This window comes from Triticum aestivum, chromosome 4B, assembly GCF_018294505.1.
Source record: "Triticum aestivum cultivar Chinese Spring chromosome 4B, IWGSC CS RefSeq v2.1, whole genome shotgun sequence".
In the NCBI taxonomy this organism is placed as follows: domain Eukaryota; kingdom Viridiplantae; phylum Streptophyta; class Magnoliopsida; order Poales; family Poaceae; genus Triticum; species Triticum aestivum.
This window is the reverse complement of record NC_057804.1, coordinates 655,969,627-655,991,501: the sequence shown is the minus strand read 5'-3', so window position 1 is coordinate 655,991,501 and position 21,875 is coordinate 655,969,627. Positions and strand designations below refer to the sequence as shown.

General features: G+C 43.5%; 1 pseudogene; it reads right to left on the bottom strand.

Moving 5' to 3' along the window:
- Nucleotides 1-19,997: 19,997 nt before the first annotated feature.
- On the bottom strand, nt 19,998-20,809 carry LOC123089686 (coniferyl alcohol acyltransferase-like; annotated as a pseudogene).
- Nucleotides 20,810-21,875: the final 1,066 nt, after the last annotated feature.

Sequence of the window (21,875 nt, the reverse complement as noted above, 5' to 3'; positions counted from 1 at the left end):
AGGCTATGTGATGATACGTGATCTTGGAATTATAAGCGATTGAAGTTGGAGTTTCACCAGAAGTTCTATCATATGCATCTTGTTCATCGTGATCGTAATTACTATATAATTTCTGGCCTCGCGAAGTAGAAAGCATCGCTCAAGCTTGGGGGAGGCTTAAGTCAATGTTGTATTCATGCCCCAATCATGAGCTCTCTCGGAAAATGATTATTCAGAATTTTTATGCTCGGCTTTCTCTTGATAATCGCAACTTGCTTGATACTTCCTGTGCTGGTTCCTATATGCTGAAGACTATTGATTTCAAATGGGACTTATTGGAAAGAATTAAATGCAATTCTGAAGATTGGGGTTCCGATGATGGTAAGGAGTCAGGTATGACACCTAAGTTTGACTGTGTTAAATCTTTTATGGATACTGATGCTTTTCGTGGATTTAGCTCTAAGTATGGACTTGACTCTGAGATAGTAGCTACTTTTTGTGAAACTTTTGCTACTCACGTTGATCTCCCTAAAGAGAAGTGGTTTAAATATAATCCTCCTGTTGAAGTGAAAGTAGTTGCACCTATTACAGTCGAAGAAAAGACTATTACATATAGTGATCCCATTATTCCTACTGCTTATGTCGAAAAACCTCCTTTTCCTGTTAGGATAAAAGATCATGTTAAAGCTTCGACTGTTGCTCGTAAGAGTAATACTAGGACTTACACACCTCCTGAGCAAATTAATGTTGAACCTGGTATTGCTATGATTAAAGATCTCTTGGATGAAGACTTAGATGGGCATGTTATCTCTTTTGTGGGTGAAACTGCTAATATTGCTAGACCCAATACTAAGACCCGTAGACCTATTGTAGGCACGCCTGTTATTTCTGTTAAAATAGGAGATCATTGTTATCATGGCTTATGTGATATGGGTGCTAGTGCTAATGCGATATCTTATGATCTTTATAAAGAAATTATGCATGATATTGCACCTGTTGAATTAGAAGATATTGATGTTACTATTAAGCTTGCCAATAGGGACACCATTAAACCTATTGGGATTGTTAGAGATGTTGAAGTCTTGTGTGGGAAGATTAAATACCATGCTGATTTTCTTGTTCTTGGTTCCCCACAAGATGATTTTTGTCACATTATTTTTGGTAGACCCTTCTTGAATACTGCTAGTGCTAAGATTGATTGTGAAAAGAATATTGTCGTTGTTGGCATAGATGGTATGTCTCATGAGTTTAATTTTGCCAAATTTAGCAGACAACATCGTGAAAAGGAACCATCTAGTAAGGATGAAATTATTGGTCTTGCTTCCATTGTTGTTCCTCCAACTGATCCGTTAGAACAATATTTGCTAGACCATGAAAACGATATGTTTATGAAGGAAAGGGAAGAAATAGATGAAGTGTTCCTTAAACAAGAACCTATGCTGAAACATAATCTTCCTATTGAAATTCTTGGGGATCCCCCTCCACCCAAGGGTGATCCCGTGTTTGAACTCAAACCATTACCTGATAATCTTAAGTATGCTTATCTTGATGAAAAAGAAATATATCCTGTTATTATTAGTGCTAACCTTTCAGAGAAAGAAGAAGAAAGATTATTAAAAACTCTGAAGAAGCACCGAGCGGCTATTGGATATACCCTGGATGATCTTAAGGGCATTAGTCCCACATTATGTCAACACAAAATTTCAGTGGAGAAAGATGCTAAACCAGTTAGAGATCCTCAAAGACGATTAAATCCCAAAATGAAGGAAGTGGTAAGAAAGGAGATACTAAAACTCCTTGAGGCAGGTATTATTTATTCCGTTGCTGATAGTGAATGGGTAAGCCTTGTCCATTGTGTCCCTAAAAAGGGAGGTATTACCGTTGTTCCTAATGATAAAGAAGAATTGATCCCGCAAAGAATTATTACAGGCTATAGGATGGTAATTGATTTCCGTAAGTTAAATAAAGCTACTAAGAAAGATCATTACCCTTTACCTTTTATTGATCAAATGCTAGAAAGGCTATCCAAACACACACATTTTTGCTTTCTAGATGGTTATTCTGGTTTCTCTCAGATACCTGTATCAGTGGGGGATCAATCTAAAACTACTTTTACTTGCCCTTTTGGTACTTTTTCTTATAGACGTATGCCTTTTGGTTTATGCAATGCACCTGCTATCTTTCAAAGATGCATGATGGCTATATTTTCTGATTTTTGTGAAAAGATTTGTGAGGTATTCTTGGATGACTTCTCCGTCTATGGATCCTCTTTTGATGATTGTTTGAGCAACCTTGATCGAGTTTTGCAGAGATGCAAAGACACTAGTCTTGTCCTAATATGGGAAAAGTGTCACTTTATGGTTAATGAAGGCATTGTCTTGGGACACAAGATCTCCGAGAGAGGTATTGAAGTTGATAAAGCCAAAGTTGATGCTATTGAAAAGATGTCATGTCCCAAGGACATAAAAGGTATAAGAAGTTTCCTTGGTCATGCCTTTGGAGGTTCATTAAGGACTTTTCTAAAATCTCTAGGCCTCTGACTAACTTATTGCAAAAATATATTTCTTTTGTCTTTGATGATGATTGTGTAGAAGCATTTGAAACACTTAAGAAAGCTTTGATCACTCCACCTATTGTTCAGCCACCTGATTGGAATTTACCTTTTGAAATTATGTGTGATGCTAGTGATTGTGTTGTAGGTGCTCTTTTAGGGCAAAGAGTCGATAAGAAATTGAATGTTATCTAGTATGCTAGTAAGACTCTTGATACTGCCCAGAGAAATTATGCTACCACTGAAAAAGAATTCTTAGCAGTTGTGTTTGCATGTGATAAGTTTAGACCTTATATTGTTGATTCCAAAGTTACTATTCACACTGATCATGCTTCTATTAAATATTTTATGGAAAAGAAAGATACTAAGCCTAGACTCATTAGATGGGTTCTCTTGCTCCAAGAATTTGACTTACTTATTATTGATAGAAAGGGAGCTAAGAACCCCGTTGCGGACAACTTGTCTAGGTTAGAGAATGTTCTTGATGACCCACTGCCTATTAATGATAGCTTTCCTGATGAACAATTAGCGGTCGTCAATGCTTCTCGTACTGCTCCTTGGTATGCTGATTATGCTAATTACATTGTTGCTAAATATATATCGCCTAGTTTCACATACCAGCAAAAGAAAAAGTTCTTTTATGATTTAAGACATTACTTCTGGGATTATCCACACCTTTATAAAGAAGGAGTAGATGGTATTATTAGACGTTGTGTGCCTGAGCATGAACAGGAACAAATCCTACACAAGTGTCACTCTGAATCTTATGGAGGACACCACGCTGGAGATAGAACTGCACACAAGGTACTACAATCTGGTTTTTATTGGCCTACTCTTTTCAAAGATGCTCGTAAGTTTGTCGTATCTTGTGATGAATGTCAAAGAATAGGTAAAATTAGTAGACGTCAAGAAATGCCTATGAATTATTCTCTTGTAATTGAACCATTTGATGTTTGGGTCTTTGATTATATGGGACCTTTTCCTGCCTCCAATGGTTATACACATATTTTAGTTGCTGTTGATTACGTTACTAAGTGGGTAGAAGCTATTCCAATAGTAGTGTTGATCATAACACTTCTACTAAAATGCTTAAAGAAGTTATTTTTCTGAGGTTTGGAGTCCCTAGATATGTTATGACTGATGGTGGTTCACACTTTATTCGTGGTGCTTTTCATAAGATGCTTGCTAAATACGATGTCAATCATACAATTGCATCTCCTTATCACTCGCAGTCTAGTGGTCAAGTAGAGTTGAGCAATAGAGAGCTCAAATTAATTTTGCAAAAGACTGTGAATAGATCTAGAAAGAATTGGTCCAAAAAACTTGATGATGCATTATGGGCCTATAGAACTGCATACAAAAATCCTATGGGTATGTCTCCATATAAGATGGTTTATGGAAAAACATGTCATTTACCTCTTGAACTTGAACATAAAGCATATTGGGCTATTAAAGAGCTTAATTATGACTTCAAACTTGCCGGCGAGAAAAGGTTATTTGATATTATCTCACTTGATGAATGGAGAACCCAAGCATATGAGAATGCTAAGCTTTTCAAATAAAAAGTCAAACGCTAGCATGATAAAAGGATACAAAAGCGTGAGTTTAACGTAGGAGATTATGTGTTATTGTTCAACTCTCATTTAAGATTTTTTGCAGGAAAACTTCTCTCAAAATGGGAAGGTCCCTACGTTATCGAGGAGGTCTATCGTTCTGGTGCTATAAAAATCAACAACTTTGAAGGCACAAATCTGAGGGTGGTTAATGGTCAAAGAATCAAGCATTATATTTCAGGTAATCCTATCAATGTTGAAACCAATATTATTGAAACGATAACCCCAGAGGAATACATAAGAGACACTTTCCAAAATGTTCCAGACTCCGAAAAGGCATAGGTACATGGTACGGTAAGTATACCGACTCCAAAACAACTCTAATGGCAATTTCTATCGGTTTTGGATTATTTCAGAATTTTAGGAAGAAAGAAGTAGTCCGAAAGGGACACGAGGCTCCCACGAGAGAGGAGGGCACCCCCCCCCCTGTAGGGCACGCCCCCTGTCTCGTGGGCACCTCGTGTGCCTCTCGGACTCCGTTTTCTTGTATGTTACGTATTTTGGTCGGTAAAAATTCATTATATATACTCCCGAAGGTTTTGACCACCGTATCACGCAAATATCCTCTCTTTTCGTTTCGAGTTGTTCCTGTTGCAGAATAAAGCAAGATGTCTTCTCAGGAATAAGTTGGGGAGAGCCGAGTGTCTCACCCAACGCCAGGTCTAGGAGCAAACGGCGATGCCTATCGCTTTGGACCATCAACGGAGGATGAGATGGAGGCTGATTTGTAAAGAATAGATGCCATGGAGGAAGATCAAGAAGTCACCTCTCGTTCCCAAGCAAATTTCACTATAGGGGAACTACCTAGCCTGGTTGTCCCTGCCTCGGTCATCCCTTCCAATTCTAGATTTCTTTCTTGTGAAAATATGAAAAAGAGTTTCACGTGTTCTCTAGAAGCTATGCGGCATCCTTGGGTAAAAGGAGCTTTGGCCGTTACGGGCAAGCTCCGTAAAGAAATTTTGGACCTCAAACGACAAGTCAATAAGCTCGAGGAGGAGAACTGTATCCTGAAGGGCATCATCGCCAAGAAGATCATACCACCAACTGTGAAGAAGGAGAAATAATCCCATGGGTATGGGCACTCCCCTTGGCAACTGCCAAGCTTGGGGGAGGTGCCCCGGTATCGTATCACCATCACACTCCTATCTTTACCACTTTATTTAGTTCGATCCTTTTAGTAGTATCTTGATCTATTAGTTCAAAGTTTTGATTTCAAGTAGTTTTGAGTTTTGCATTGTGATCCCTTTATGTAAGTGAGTCCGTGTGCTATCTATAATAAAGATTAGTGTTGAGTCAGGGGCTTTGCTTTGTTGCTATGATCTTGAGAAAGTAGAAAGAACAAAAGAGTTCATATTGATCTTATGGATAGTGATAACTTCACACATAGAAAGTATGAGGCATAAAAATTGTTGAGAGTTGATGAACGTAGCCTTGGTCATCGTTGCAATTAATAGGAAGTGATAAGGAAAGAGGGGTTCACATATAGATATATTATCTTGGACGTCTTTTATGATTGTGAAGCACTCATTAAGTATGACATCCTAAAAGAGTTGTTGTTGGACAAGGAAGACAATGTAATGGTTTATGTTTTCCGACATCTCAGTTAAAGCATATTGTCATTGACCTTCCAAACATGTTGAGCTTGACTTTCCCCCTCATGCTCGCCAAATTCCTAGCACCAGGTAGAGATACTACTTGTGCTTCCAAATATCCTCAAACCCAGTTTTGCCATGAGAGTCCACCATACCTACCTATGGATTGAGTAAGATCATTCAAGTAATTTGTCATCGGTGCAAGCAATAAAAATTGCTCTCTAAATATGTATGACTTATTAGTGCAGAGAAAATAAGCTTTGTACGAACTTGTTGTGGAAGTAATAAAAGCGACGGACTGCATAATAAAGGTCCACATACAAGGGGCAATATAAAGTGACGTTCTTTTGCATTAAGATTTCATGCATCAACCCTAAAAGCGCATGACAACCTTTGTTTCCCTCTGCGAAGGGCCTTTCTTTTACTTTATGTTTTTACTTTACGCTTGATTCAAGGTGATCTTCATCTTTCCCTTTTTCATTTTATCCTTTGGCAAGCTCCTCGTGTTTGAAAGATCATGATACATATATCCAATTGGATGTAAGTTGGCATAGGCTATTATTGTTGACATCACCTAAAGGTGAATATGTTGGGAGGCAACACAATAAGCCCCTATCTTTCTTAGTGTCCGGCTGAAAATTTATAACCACAAGTATTGCGTGAGTGTTAACAATTATAGGGGACTACGAGATGGTTGAGTATGTGAGCTTGCTGAAAAGATCTATTATAGACTCTTTCTGATGTTACGGTAAATTGCGATTGCTTCAATGACTGAGATTATAGTTTGTTAGTTCCCAATGAAGTTTTTGAACCATACTTGACATTGTGAATTGCTTATTACTTGAACGTAGGAAATCATATGACAAAATCCATATATGTTGATGTTATTAGAATGATCATGATGCCCTCATGTTCGTATTTTATTTTTATCGACACCTCTATCTCTAAACATGTGGACATATTTTTCGATTTCGGCTTCTGCTTGAGGACAAGCGAGGTCTAAGCTTGGGGGAGTTGATACGTCCATTTTGCATCATGCTTTTATATCAATATTTATTGCATTATGGGCTGTTATTACACATTATATCTCAATACTTATGGCTATTCTCTCTTATTTTACAAGGTTTACCATGAAGAGGGGGAATGCCGGCAGCTGGAATTCTGGCCGGAAAAGGAGCAAACGTTGGAAACCTATTCTGCACAACTCCCAAAGTCCTGAAACTCCATGAAACAACTTTTTGGATTTATTAAGAATTTATGAGTGAAAGAAATTGGCCAGGGGGCCCACACCCTATCCAGGAGACAGGGGGCGTGCCCCTCCCCCTATAGGGCGCGGCCCCCTATCTCCTGGGCCCCCTGGTGGGCCTCCGGCATCCATCTTCTGCTATGTGAAGGGTTTTCCCCTGGAAAAAATCGTGGGCAAGCTTACGGGACGAAACTCCGCCGCCACGAGGTGGAACCTTGGCGGAATCAATCTAGGGCTCTAGCGGAGCTGTTCTTCTGGGGACACTTCCCTCTGGGAGGGGGAAATCATAACCAACGTCATCACCAACGATCCTATCATCGGGAGGGGGCCAATCTCCATCAACATATTCACCAGCACCATCTCATCTCAAAACCCTAGTTCATCTCTTGTATCCAATCTTGTATCAAAACCACAAATTGGCACCTGTGGGTTGCTAGTAGTGTTGATTACTCCTTGTAGTTGATACTAATTGGTTTACTTGGTGAAAGATCATATGTTCAGATCCTTTATGCACATTATTACTCCTCTGATTATGAACATGAATATGCTTTGTGAGTAGTTATGTTTGTTCCTGAGGACATGGGTGAAGTCTTGCTATTAGTAGTCATGTGAATTTGGTATTCGTTCGATATTCTGATGAGATGTATGTTGTCTCTCCTCTAGTGGTGTTATGTGAACGTCGACTACATGACACTTCACCATTATTTGGGCCTAGAGGACGGAATAGGGAAGTAATAAGTAGATGATGGGTTGCTAGAGTGACAGAATCTTAAACCCTAGTTTATGCGTTGCTTCGTTAGGGGTTGATATGGACCCATATGTTTAATGCTGTGGTTAGGTTTACCTTAATACTCCTTTTTGTAGTTGTGGATGCTTGCAATAGGGGTTAATCATAAGTGGGATGCTTGTCCATGTTAGGGCAGTACCCAAGTGCCGGTCCACCCACATATCAAATTATCAAAGTACCGAACGCGAATCTTATGAACGTGATGAAAACTAGCTTGACGATAATTCCCAATGTGTCCTTGGGAGCTCCTTCCTCATTATTAGAATTTTTCCAGGCTTATCCTTTGCTACATAAAGGATTGGGCCACCTTGATGCACTTTATTTACTTTATTTACTTTTCTCTCGTTACTATTTATCTTATCACAAAACTATCTATCACCTATTATTTCAGTGCTTGCAGAGAAAACCTTACTGAAAATCGCTTATCATTTCCTTCTGCTCCTCATTGGGTTCGACACTCTTACTTATCGAAAGTACTACGATAGATCCCTTACACTTGTGGGTCATCAAGACTCTCTGTGAACTTGTAATACAAGTATGTTGATCGGGGATTTGGTTAACCCTGACAGTACTTCCATCAGGTTGCAGTCTAGCAGATATGTACCACTTGCAAGGCTTGACACTACCATCAAATCCTCTGCACCTCGCATAAAACTTATTTCTATCAGTCCAAACAGTCTTGGCATCAAACTCATGTTTCACTACATAAGTCTTGAAACACATCCTAAACTCCTTCATGCTTGGGAACAACTTGCCTACTTCAATGACAGGGTTTTCTTTGTCATACACATGCACCAGCTCATCATCATGTGCATCATCTACTTCATCTGCAGCTTGTTCCATCAATTGTCCATCTACATCTTCATCAGCATTAGCAGGCAAACTAGATTCGCCCCTCTCCCGCTTATCTCTGTCATCGAATGGAATGCCAAAAAGTTTGGCCATCTCAATGTCAGGCATTGGTGCAATGACCAAATCAGTAGGCTCATCTAATTCAACGACATTCCAATCAACAGTTGCTGCAGTTTCAGTTTCAGTTCCAGTCACGTGTCCCTCTTCGGCTATTACTGTAAGTTCAGTACACTTGGGAATCAATGGCCTCTGTGTAGCCCAATCATCATCTACCATCTGCGCAGCCAATTGTGATGGCACATATCCAACCTTCGAAAAAAAATATTCAGATCAACCAGCTCAGCAAAAAAATTAGCTCATATGCTTGTCCAGCCGTTTTGCCGATCGATTTCATCAACAATCTGTTCACCATCTTCTATTCTCACATACTCTCCTGTCGAATCATCAAACCGCAACAATGATACTTCTTGCTCTGGACCCCAAACAGCATTCTCCCCAATTTTTTCCACCCATTTCTTCACTGCCTTCTCTCCCATGTTTTGTAGAACTTGTGGATCAATCTCCGTAAACTCAACCTCCCATTTAACAATTGTGTCTCTCTCAATGTTTTGAATGCTACCATCAACTAATTTTGCCTTTCATGGAAAGAAATTGGCCGTCAATTCAAAGGTCCGAGCGGCAGCATCCCCTCTGTCAGTGCCAGACAGTGTGAGCCCGTGAGAAAGAGCAGACCAGTCCCTAATTGCATGCAAAATTGGATCAGAGAGAGGCGCATTACCTATTCGAAGTTGAATCTGGCGGCTCCATCTCAGTATGCCCACAGTCTCCCCTCACAACCTATCGATTCAACAAGTGAAAACAGAGGAAACGAGCTGAGATCTACGGGGGCGAGAGAGGAACGGGAGGGGGACTAGGGTTCTCACTCACCATTTTCTGAGGACGAAGGCTCCGCCGCCGTTGAGAACGAGGGCTCCGTCGCCTCCACCGAGAACGCAAGATCCGCCACCATCGGAGAATAAGGGGGGAGGGGGCAGAGTGGCGGGCCCGGCACGGTCGGGCGGCAGGGCATGGTCAGCTGTTTTGAGGAGCAGTTAAGTTGGACCCACATGTCCTAACATAAAAGGGCTTGGTTGACGACCAATTTAACCACATTTAACACCCCATGTGGCCCTGGGCTATTTACACGCTCAAATGTGTCGCATCACAGCCATTCATTCCAACAACGTCGCACCCTTTCCAATTCACATCAAAGACGTCGCACAGGAGCTATTGGCCCGATTATTGTGTAGTTATTTTCATCATATTTAATTGTTGACATGCACTTGATCATGTTTGTTCACATTCTTATAACAAAATAATTGTTGTTCTGCATGGTTGTATATGTTGGTGCCATTATCTAAATTAATTAATTATCTTCCTGGTGTCATGTGTTGAATGTACACTATCATGTAATTCAGACTATTGTTAATGGCTTTGTGAGCTAGATGTTCATGTAAGTTCGACTATCATGTCTGGCTAATCTTTTGTTCACTCTCATGTGTATGTGATTGTAAGCTAGATGTTCTGCTTGTGGTTTTTTTGGCTGGGGATGTCGAAGGAGAACATGGCCTTGCCCGAAGACATGTTGAACATGTTGGCCTCGTCGCTCCGGCCCGGCTCACACGTCGTCAAGACAAACAAGACCTCTACATCCGCCGACAAGGCGGTGGCGTAGTTGGCGGCGTGGAGACGGAGAAAGGAGGGTTCGCTGACGACACTGCGCCACAGCCTCAAGACGCAGCAGCACCAGGCCACGTCCTTTATCGGCAGCTTCACTAGGATCTTTTGGAGCATCTCCCTAGGGATCTCCCTGCTGTGGCTACTGCTCCGAGCCTCAACGCGACGAAGATGATGACACGACGTCCCATCGTCATGGATAGATGAAGATGATGACGAAGACGACGTCCCATCGTTATGGATAGATGGGCAATCTAGCAACGTGGAATCGACCAGCTTGTGATTGAAGAGTGTCTATTTAAGAGGACGAGTTGTCGAGTTGGAGTTGAAGCATGTACCATCGAGTCAGACTCTTAGTTAAACACGCAGATTGGTTACTTGAACCTGACTTCTGGGCACACGTAATTACTTCCAGGTGTTAGTAGTAGTATTTTTAGCATCCGAACCACCTGCACGTAAACTAATTCCATGCGTGTATTCACCGATTGATACTTCGGCGCCGCCGTGAAGTGTGAGAAGGCAACTGACCATGAAGTGTGGGTAGTCACAGATCCTCCTCTGGCTCACCGTCAGACCAATTTAACCGAGCTCCATGGGAAGTTGTGTGTGTGCACGTGCCTCGCTTGATATGTGAGACATGTAATTAATGAGGAAACCAAGGTGTGTAGTAACATAGCTATAAGTAACATCACACATATCAAGACAAGATGAGTCTATAAACATAATTGCACGAAAAAGATTGACATGGTGTCCTTGAAGTATCACAACCTTAGCACAACCATATTTGTTGAATTGACAAGAAAATTGCTCCCTCATTTTGATGCAATCCTATACATTCCATACATGATTGTGTGATGAGCCGAACCCTTTCTCTATGCATGGTTGCATGTTGAGGTGCTTTCCCATACATAATTATATGATGAGGAGATAAATTTGCATGTTAAGACAAACAAGTTGATGGAGATAGTATCAGTGTCAACATCATGGTTAGATACAAATTACATGCTAAAAAAGAAAAGTTTGCATGGGTCTCCGCGTAAGATCTGACGAATAAAGCATTGCTAAAGACATAACTAGGATTGAGAGACTGGTGAAAAACAAAAATACTAACCCAAGAGGTATATTGTTGGAAATATGCCCTAGAGGCAATAATAAATTGGTTATTATCATATTTTATTGTTCATGATAATCGTTTATTATCCATGCTAGAATTGTATTGATCGGAATCTTAGATACATGTGTGCATATATAGACACCAACATGTCCCTAGTAAGCCTCTACCGGACTAGCTCGTTGATCAAAGATGGCTATGGTTTCCTAGCCATGGGAATGAGTTGTCATTTGATAACGGAATCACATCATTAGGAGAATGATTGATGGACAAGACCCAAACTATAAACATAGCATATGATCGTGTCAAGTTTATTGCTATCATTTTCTGCATGTTAAGTATATGTTCCTATGACCATGAGATCATACAACTCATTGACACCATAGGAGTACCTTGTGTGTACCAAACATCGCAATGTAATTGGTGACTATAAAAGTGCTCTATAGGTATCTCCGAGGGTGTCTGTTGAGTTGGCATGGATCAAGACTGGGATTTGTCACTCCATATGACAAAGAGGTATCTCAGGGCCCACTCGGTAATACAACATCACAATGAGGTTGCAAGCAATGTGACTAATGAGTTAGCCACGGGATATTGTATTACAGAACGAGTAAAGAGACTTGCCGGTGATGAGATTGAACTAGGTATGGAGATACCGACGATCGAATCTCGGGCAAGTAACATACAGATAGACAAGGGGAACTACATCCTTGACATCGAGGTTCGACCGATAAGACCTTTGTAGAATATGTGGGAACCAACAAGGGCATCAAGGTCCCACTATTGGTTATTAACCGTAGAGGTGTCTCGGTCATGTCTGCATAGTTCTCGAACCCGTAGGGTCTACACACTTAACGTTTGGTGACGATATAAGTATAGTTGTGTCATTATCACTACAAGAAATATGGTAATCTGTGACAGCCAACGTCCGTCATCGAGAGCCCGGAAACTATCATCGATGACCATTGGTGATGTGTGCCTCTCCGTCATGTATATTGCATCATAATTTGTCCACCCAGCCATCCATGACGGAATTTTCGCCTGTCATTGATTCAGGCCAAATCATGACGGTCATTTACCGTCACCGATCGGTCCCCAAGCCCACCCGGACCGCCCAAGCCCGGTCCTCTGTGACAGACCTTTCCATCATGGATTTACATGATGACGTGGCATCAACACTCCGGTCTGGGTCTGACGTGGTGCTGCCTGGGCCCATGTAGCCTTCGGCCTAGTAAGTTTTGGCCCATTTGTTTTGGTTCGAACTATTTTTTTACTGTTTATGTTAGCCAATTTGCGATGGTCCAACAAGCACATCAGCCCATTAATCTTATGGGCTAGTTATGTTTTTTATTACCCATAATATGTTTCCAGGCTACTTCATCCGGCCCATCAAAGTTTTACACAACGAAGCCCATTTGTGATTTTTACACGAAACAATTTAGCACCCGACACTGACAACTATTAACTATTTGTACAAATATTAAGATAGAAAATAGGCACGGTATTACCAAGCACAAGTCACATAAGACAAGCAGTATTGGTCCTCCATGACACATCCAGCATAGCATTCAGCTTAAATCTCGAGATCCACTAACCATCAAGCACCAAAATGCAACCAGTTTGCATCCAACTGTATGCAGTTTGCATAACAAAAGGCTGACAAAATAACAAGCTAGGTTCCACCAGTATATCCCACATGCATAGAGCTTCCAGCAGCTTTTTGGACAAACAACTTACCCTTCAGCTGATCTTGATGGAATCTGACTTAGCAATAAGTCTAGTTTTGCATCCATCTCAGCTTGCTTCTTCCTGTTCTCCTCGTCTCGCTTCCTGTACTCCTCATCTTTCCTGGCCCTTTCCTCTCCAGATTCCTTCAACATCTTGGTCAAGGTGTCAACATGTGCCCGAAGCTCAACATTCCTCTTCTGCGCTGCCAATTCTACTTCACAGTTGGTAGCACTGGATCTCACATGGACGTGTTGGATCCCGACATGCTGAAGAAACCTCGGCTTCTTAGTGTGCTTAGCAAGTACTTCAGCTACAGCTTCGGTTGCCGCCCCAGCTACAGAGCTCGATTCCTGACCATCTTCTGTAGGATTAGCAGCCTTCTTTTCCATCTCGGTCTAGCAATGCAAGCAACAAACATGGTTATGAGACAGCTTAAGCACAAGTAGAGATGACATCATCAGCAAGTTAACATGCATGAGGAAAGCTAGCATGCATCCTTATTTTGTGAGAACAGAGTCAGATTAATTTTTTCCTGTGCGGAGCTGAGTCGGATTATTCATCAACAACAAAGTGGCCAGAAGAAACAGGATAAATTATATCGATTAAGTACAAGCAACTAATGTTTGAATATAATTATTTTATATATACTACAAGATAGAGACTGAGGATGGCCAAAACTGTAATATAGGACAATCTATTACAAGATAGTCAAGTGAATATGTTAAATTTCCAATTAACATACACTAGCATTTGCTTATTATTTTTCAATCTGTAAGAGGGGCTGAAACAATATTAATTCTAGTCGTGCAAAAGTTAAAACTTTGATGGTTGGTAGTCTTTTAAAGCTGACTTACAATTGCATTCAGCACAACATTGGTGTAACATTTCTTTTTCTTGCTGTAGTGGCACTCCTTGAACAAATCCACTACAGTTAGTTCTTTATCCTTGTAGTTGTCTCCCTGAAAACAACAGATATGAAGGTAAGGGAGCATCATATACATACACTACATGGAAGCAATCCAAAAACACCTTTTAACAGGGCACACATACATCTTGCACATCCACAGCCACATGTTTGACTTACCACATTTCCACAGTGTACAGGGTAGCGGCGCGATCGAGTAGTTTGGTGGAACTTAACTTGAGCTCGATTAGCTTTGTTAATTTGAGATTACCCCTATATCAAGAGACCAAATACATGTAAGGCACAGTCTCTAGATTAGCATGTAGAAGGCGAGATCGGTCTGCAGGAAGAGACATACCATCTATTTGGGATCCTTCCAGCTTTCCACCAGCTCGTTCCACTAGTCATCAGTCATCAAGGGGACCAGAGAAGTTCTCCTCACCAAATTGGATGCGTGAGGATCAAAATACTCTTTCTTGAGCATGTATCGTTGTTGGCGAGTTGCGCGTTTCAGCATTTTTGTGCAAACCTTCCTAACTGGCACCGCCTCTAGGTCCATCTGAAACTTGTTCTAGTAAGATAAAAAAACATGGGTAAGTCATGATGGCACATAGACAAATAGCAGAAGATTTACGGGTTCCTAGCAATTTGAGGGAGAAAGGCTAGCATTATGTAATTACACCAACTTTTCCTACAAAGTTCGTGAAGATCCCATCTCTGACATTTCCATTTGGGTCCTTGTAATCCTTCCAGTGCTTAAACACAGGCATATGGTGTCTGACTGTGACATTGCATTTGGTTGCAAAGTTTGCAGCCAGAAGAGGTGTCTCTGGCTGTAAGCTTCCTTCTAGAATGAGAAGCGGCAGTCTGCCCTGCCGACGTCGAGTGATCCTTTCCAGGCCTTTTCCCAAATTGGGCCCCCTTTCCCTTGGATCCTCATAGGATTGTGGACCTACAGAGAAGGTAAAATCAAGGATGGTATTAATCTCACAAGAAGGCCAAGACAATATACTAGTAACCGATGGCAGCAGCAATTAAGGCGAAACAGTGTAAAGCGGCGACAAGAGAAGCTAATGATGTATGCACTAAGAGTTGATCTATCAAGCTTCATTATGGTTTATATCAAGTATATTTAAGAAGCATTTTGTGATTGTACTTTCTTCGACCTTGTAACTCGCATATTAGTTGGGATTCCGCGAGAACTCTCTTAGGAGGCTGAGGCTTGACTCCACCAGGGGGCATGGCAGCACATCTTTTCTTACTAGATTCCTGACTGGTTTTTTTTTACAATCCTTCAAGCCCTGATAGAAATGAAAACACGGTTTAATCAACAACATTTAACAAAAAAATTGCTGCAATGACCAACAAGCAACATATCTAGCAATGACTAGATGGAGGAATCTAGCACCTTGGAGTTTGAGCTAGCAGCAGGTCTGGACTTAAATTCTTGCAATGCTTCTGTCTCATGTACTAAACTATCATCGACCGACTCTCCTTCACTGGGATCGTCCTCATTAAGATGGTACTCAGCTTCAGATTCATCGGTACTATTCTTGGACCTTTTTTTAGGTGAAATGACAGTTTTGGCTGCATACAATGTTGATAATGCAGGAATTCTGAGTGCTTGGAGCCTTGAATTTTTTCCTTATGATACTTTTGAGGCGCAACTCGTCCATAGGATGTACCGGCGGTGGTTCTAAGATGAGTGAACACATGAACACAAATTACTATGTGCATAATATGTACTTAATAACAAAATACTGTTTTTATGTTTATGTATGGCTACAACCCTAATGAACCAGGAACACTAGAAATTGAAGTCGAGAACAATAAAAACACTATTACCACCTAGTAATTAGACATACATATGTAGTTGCAGCAATGTTGGATTATTACCTAATTTTCTTTCTGATTTTTCTGGTCATGTTTTGAATTTTATCTGGTTGGATAGGAATATGACAAATATACAGTCGTGTACAATTCTGAAAACCAACAAACACTATGATTTTGATCCTTATCTTATCTGCTCATATTTTACTAGATAACAAGAATCCTAGTGCATTTTAGGTGCTTCAGGACTGCTGTACAAGTATGCAGTAGCTCAAGCTCTGGTTTGAGAAATGGTAGTTCTAGTTCAAAGCCATTGGCGCTGGGAAGGCAATCATGAGTTCATGTGAAGCTTCCCACCTTTTCTTTCATCTAAATCTGGAGTTTCTTTGGTTCTCAAGATTACCTAGCAAAGCTGTGACCAAGCTACAAGAAGAATAGATGGCCACTTGGAATATGTCAATTGAATGTTATGGCTGTAATCTAGGCTCATCTTGTAATCTAGAAAATTAGCTTCAATGATTCAACTTATTCAAATAGCAGACATGGAGTGGGTTAAGAAGATTATAGTAGTAGATGCAGGCAGTAGTCGGTCTACTAATCTTGGACGTGATGCCTATGTATTGATCATTGCCTGGATATCGTCATAATTATTTTAAGTTCTATCAATTGCCCAACAGTAATTTGTTCACCCACCGTTTGCTACTTTTCTCGAGAGAAGCCACTAGTGAAACCTATGGCCCCCGGGTCTTCTTTCTCATATATTTGTCTTGCGATCTACTTTTTTCTTGCGTTTATTTTCAGATCTATTAAACCAAAAAATATAAAAATATCTTGCTGCAATTTATTTGTTCTGCGGTCTATTTATCCTATCTACAAATTTACCTCACGTTAGTTGCCTATCTTGAGGCGTCGTACCCCGAAAGGGATTGACAACCCCTTTAACACGTCGGGTTGCGAGGTGTTGTTATTTGTGTGCAGGGGCTGTTTGAGTTGTGTTTCTTGATTCTCCTACTGGTTCGATAACATTGGTTTCATATCTAAGGGAAATACCTATCGCCGATATGTTGCATCATCCCTTCCTCTTCGGGGAAATACCGACGTAGCTTCAAGTGACATCAGGTACCCGAGACCAACATCTACCATGGTTGTCGGCCGCAGCCAAGCAACAGACGTGTGCCACGCGCACCATTCGCGCCATCGCGGCCGCTGGAAACCAGATCCACCACACCTTGCACCTTGAAGCAGCTGCCATGTGTCGCCATAGGCCCTGAGCCGCGCCGACTACACCACCCACGCTCCCCGCGTGCTCGCGGCGAGCACCAGACTAGATCCGCTAGGAGCACCACCGCCAGATCTGGGTGGAACCAGCAGCCACCGCGCCCATCACGGCTGCGACGAGCCTGTGCGCGCCCACGCCTCACTCCTTCCTGCAGCCACTGTAGCCCTCTGCCCATGCAGCCTTGCCGCGCGGACGCCGTCGTGCAGGCCCCTCTCGCGCCAGATCAGCGCCACTCCGTGCCCGACGCCGCCCAGTCACCCTGCCATTCCACCCAGCCACCTGTGGAGCCTCGCCACTCACGTCCACCATCACCGCTTCCTCGCTGCGCTGCCCCGGACGCCAAGGCGCCGAGCTCCTTTGAAGCGGCCGGCCTGCGTCGTGGCACTCCAGATGGGAGGAGGAGAGAGCCTCGCCGCTGCTGAGCAGCACGGGCTTTTCTCGGCGACGCATATCGGCGGCGGTGAGGGGGGAGGGGGCGGCAGGTCGTGGCACTGGCGCTGGCGGCTAGGGTTCACCCCTAGTCGCCCGCGGGAGCGACCGAGGAGCGAGCGTATCCTCAGATCGTGACCGCACCCACCATGAGTTACTCTGATGAGTATAGATGCCATCACAAAGATAGTACCACATGTTGTATTGATGCCCATTGGAGATTTTTTTTGAGACATTAAAACATTGTTTCCCAGTGGTTTTCATCGATTTCCACCAAAACTTGGTTTTCATGTAATTTTCTATCGAGCAATGCTACATCCACGCAAAGCTACGTAAGGTTTACGTAATGCTGCTGATTTGGCAAATTTTAATTGGAAGAAGGGGAGGGAGGGGGCCCCACACCCATGAAAATCGGGGGGGAGGGGGGGGGGAATTAGAGGGAAGGTTACGTAGGATCACGTAACAGGTTTCGTAGATGTAGTATTATTGTTTTCGATCCTTCTTCATCAAAAGAAAAGGAAAATGCATGCACAGCCCGGACATCTCAGATGATACAAAGACATGAATACCCCAGATGATATAAGCACATTGTTAGACAACTTCAACGTACTTTCATTCCGCGTATTTATGCATGAATGTCTGGTACAGTATTAATTCCAACAACGCAACACGACACACTTTTACGATTACGCATGTACCTACCTAGTGAACACCGTTGCATGCATGCATGCACGAGACTCAGATATAATATGAACGGGAAGGCAAACTTGCAAAGAGCACATATATGTGTACGGTTGGTCGATCAGCGCGGGCAAGTGTAGGTGGATTCGCAGCGAATGTTGCACTGGTTGAGAAGGAGCACGACGTCGAGGTGGAGGCCGAGGATACCGTCAAGGACGTCGCAGAGGCACGCGGCAGCTTGCAGGTCGGCCAACCCGTAGAGCAGTGGGCAGCACCCATTCGCAAACAAGTCGAGACTGAGAATTGGCAGGTTCAGCACATTGACGCACACTTGCAGATTCGGGCACGAGCCAGAGCTGGTTGATGGTGGTGGTGGCGACGGGGGGTACGCCGGTTGCGGTGGCGACGGCGGTGGTGGTGGCGGCGGCGGCGGAGATGGGGACGGGCAGTTGTATCCGCAACCGCGAACGGTGTAGACCATCAGTGCCATGGCAAGGAGCAGGAGGGCGAGCTTGGACGATGGCGGCGGCGCCATTGCTAGAGCTTTGATTGAGGAAGCTAGTCACATGTGTATGTGATTGTACTGCTGTATGTTCGGGTTGTTTGGGTGGTATTTATAGCCGGATTGTACATGATGCAAGAGGTTGTGTACGTGTTGATGATCAGATCAGAATCAGATCGTGTACCCTCATGGATCGATGCTCTCACCCTATGTACGTAGTTTACAACAAGCCACGCGCTGCTTACAGTACATGTGCCCTCATGGCACTAGCTGGAATTGGCTGGTTTTTTTGCGGAGCACGCCACGGGCATGCATTGCTTGCTCTCATTATCTGTGAACGTACACTATAGACATATGCATGTGCAGACATCAACTAATTAGGTAGTAGCAGGCCAAGTCAACTATGTGCTCCTATATATAGCTGGTTACTGGCGCCTCTCCTCATATATATGTGGCACTAAATTGGTAGTTGCGTCCCTCAAGATCGGATGCTAAACAACCCTCATGCACACAAGTTGGCTCATTAGGCTAGTGGTTCTCATAGTAGACCAATTAATATGTGTTATATCACGGCCAATGGCTCCTCTACTCAAGCATGGCACACTATTATGATCTGGTATGATTTCATTTGGATTTACCCTCATGCATACAAGTTGACTAATTAGGTGTGCCGATACAACTCCCAAATCTTTACACTCCCCTCAATCACAACTAATCAGTTAACAAAGCTGTCTGTCTTAGCTGTTGTGCATCGTTCTGCTTCGTCAGCACATCCATCACTTGATCGTTGGTTGACACGGACCAAATTTCCAAGGCCTTACGAGCCACCCTTAATTTCATCTCATTCACTAATTCGATAGATTTGCAAAGTACGGAATTTGCTTCTTCACTCATCATTTGTCTAGGTTGAGGAGATTTTTGAGTTAAAAACTGAAAGGAGGGAGTATATGAAATTTCATCTCCTTCACTGGCCCATGACGTATTATTGGTTACTCATTGCCAACTGAAGGTATTTGTCCCAAAAACTACCCCCTTCTTATAAAAGAACCTACCATTTTTGTTTTAAAAATTTCTTAAAAACTATCGCTTTTGCATAGTTACCGGTTTAGACAAATTAAACGTGTTTATGAGAGGAGAGACCCACCCATCACGCTGTCATGACTGGATAGTCAACTCCGTTTATTTGGACCAGCACCTAAGGCATGCATTATGATATGTGGGACCGTTATCATATGTGGGCCCACATGTCAGTCACTATGTGACAAACCCAGTCCAGCAGCTCCTGGAAGTGCTCGTCGGTGGTCGTCGACCTAATCGACTCGCGCATCATTGACGCGATCTCAGGGAGCGGCCGCCGCTGGATCGCGTCTGTGCTCGCATCGGCCACCGCAAATGCCGTGACGTAGCCGACGTAGTTGCGTCTGGTTTCCTCCGGCGCGGTGGTGCGACGTCGTCGCCCGTTCACCCACGAGCCCATGCGGCAACTCTGGTCCGACAAGCCCACGGTGGCGGCGAACACCTTCCATAGGTATGCAGACACCGCCTCAACGCGGCTCGCTCCGTGCTCCCCGTCGTCGGTCGCCTGCGCGTGCGGCATGGCGAGGTCCCGCTCCTCGACGTAGTAGGTGCGGCAGACCAAGGAACCCCCGGCCATGAGGGCGTTGACGAGACGCTTGCTCACCAGCGGCATGAACAACTCGCCCACCGAAGGGCCGTACGACGGCGTGGTGCGACGGCGGAACAAGTATCAGTCAAAGTTCGGGGTGGCAACGATCGTCCTGGCCCGCGTGAGCTCAGAGCATGCGTCTACGATCATGCACAGCGTGCACCCATCCGCGAGGCCGTGGTTAGTGCTCCGGGTCCAGGCCACAACGAACCAGCCGCAGGCGAACGGCACCCGCTGCACCGACAGCGCGGCGCCCGCGTCGTACTGGACGGGGATGCCGACCCTCGCCAGCGACGCGTCCATGTCGCCGAAGTCCAGGCTGCCTAGCGCCACGCCGACCTCAACAACGACGAGCTCCGCGCCCTGGTTGTCGCAGTGCACCTCTGGGAGCCATGTCCGCGGGTTGGCCACGATGCGGCCTGCGAGCGGAAAAAAGTGGTCCAGCAGGGGCGACAACTTGCCCTCGAAGGCGGCGACGACGTTGACGAAGCCACCGCTGGCGGAGGGCCCCATCGATAGCGGCATTGGGTAATACCAATGTTTAAATAGCGGGCTATAAAAAATAGCGATGGGCCTTCGAATCAGCTATAGCGGAGGTATAGCAGACTATTTATGAAGACGACTATTTAGCAGAACTCTGCTGAAAAGGCTATAACGGAGTATAGCCGACTATTTAAAACTATGGATAATACAGCAGGTCGAGGTTGGAGACGGGAAGCACGGCGCCGGGCCGTGTGACGGAGGCCTTGACGATACTCCTGCAGGTCACTCGAACACGCAAAGAAACTGACCTGCTGTCTCTGAGATACGTTTTCCCTTCCATGCCCTGAAGTACTATATATACAAATGTTGCAGTAGGAGTTAACCTTGAAAATTCCAAAGTCAGCGTGGAATCTTTTGTACTGGCTGGAGCAGCGCTTTGGATGCCAAAATGATAATATACACAAATATATCACCAGATCGAAGATGCATGCATTCTTAGAAGGAAAAAAGATGCATGTTAACATGATTCCACGCCGATATGTATGCATATGTTATTGATTTTCTAATGCTTTTAGTTGACATCAGCTATCAACAAATGAGTATAACTTTTGTCATCTATTCTTTTTCCTTTTGCTTTCTTCTTCTTAATTTGTTGATGGTACCATATAGTACACTTGACAGGGTGTGCTTGAATTGGCGTCTGTATTTTTCTCTGTCTTCATCAGCTTGGGAAGGCGGTAACGCAAAGGTGAGAGGCGAGAGCAGGGTGGGGCGATAACCCCCACGGATGATAAAGTCGCATTTCAAAATTTTCCCTGATATTTGAAACACCGGGATCTGGAGCCTTTGGTCCCACCGCAGCTGTTGACCCTGGTCAGGCATCAGCGGTGAGCATGTTCTCGTGTCATACTTGTACAAAGTTTCGT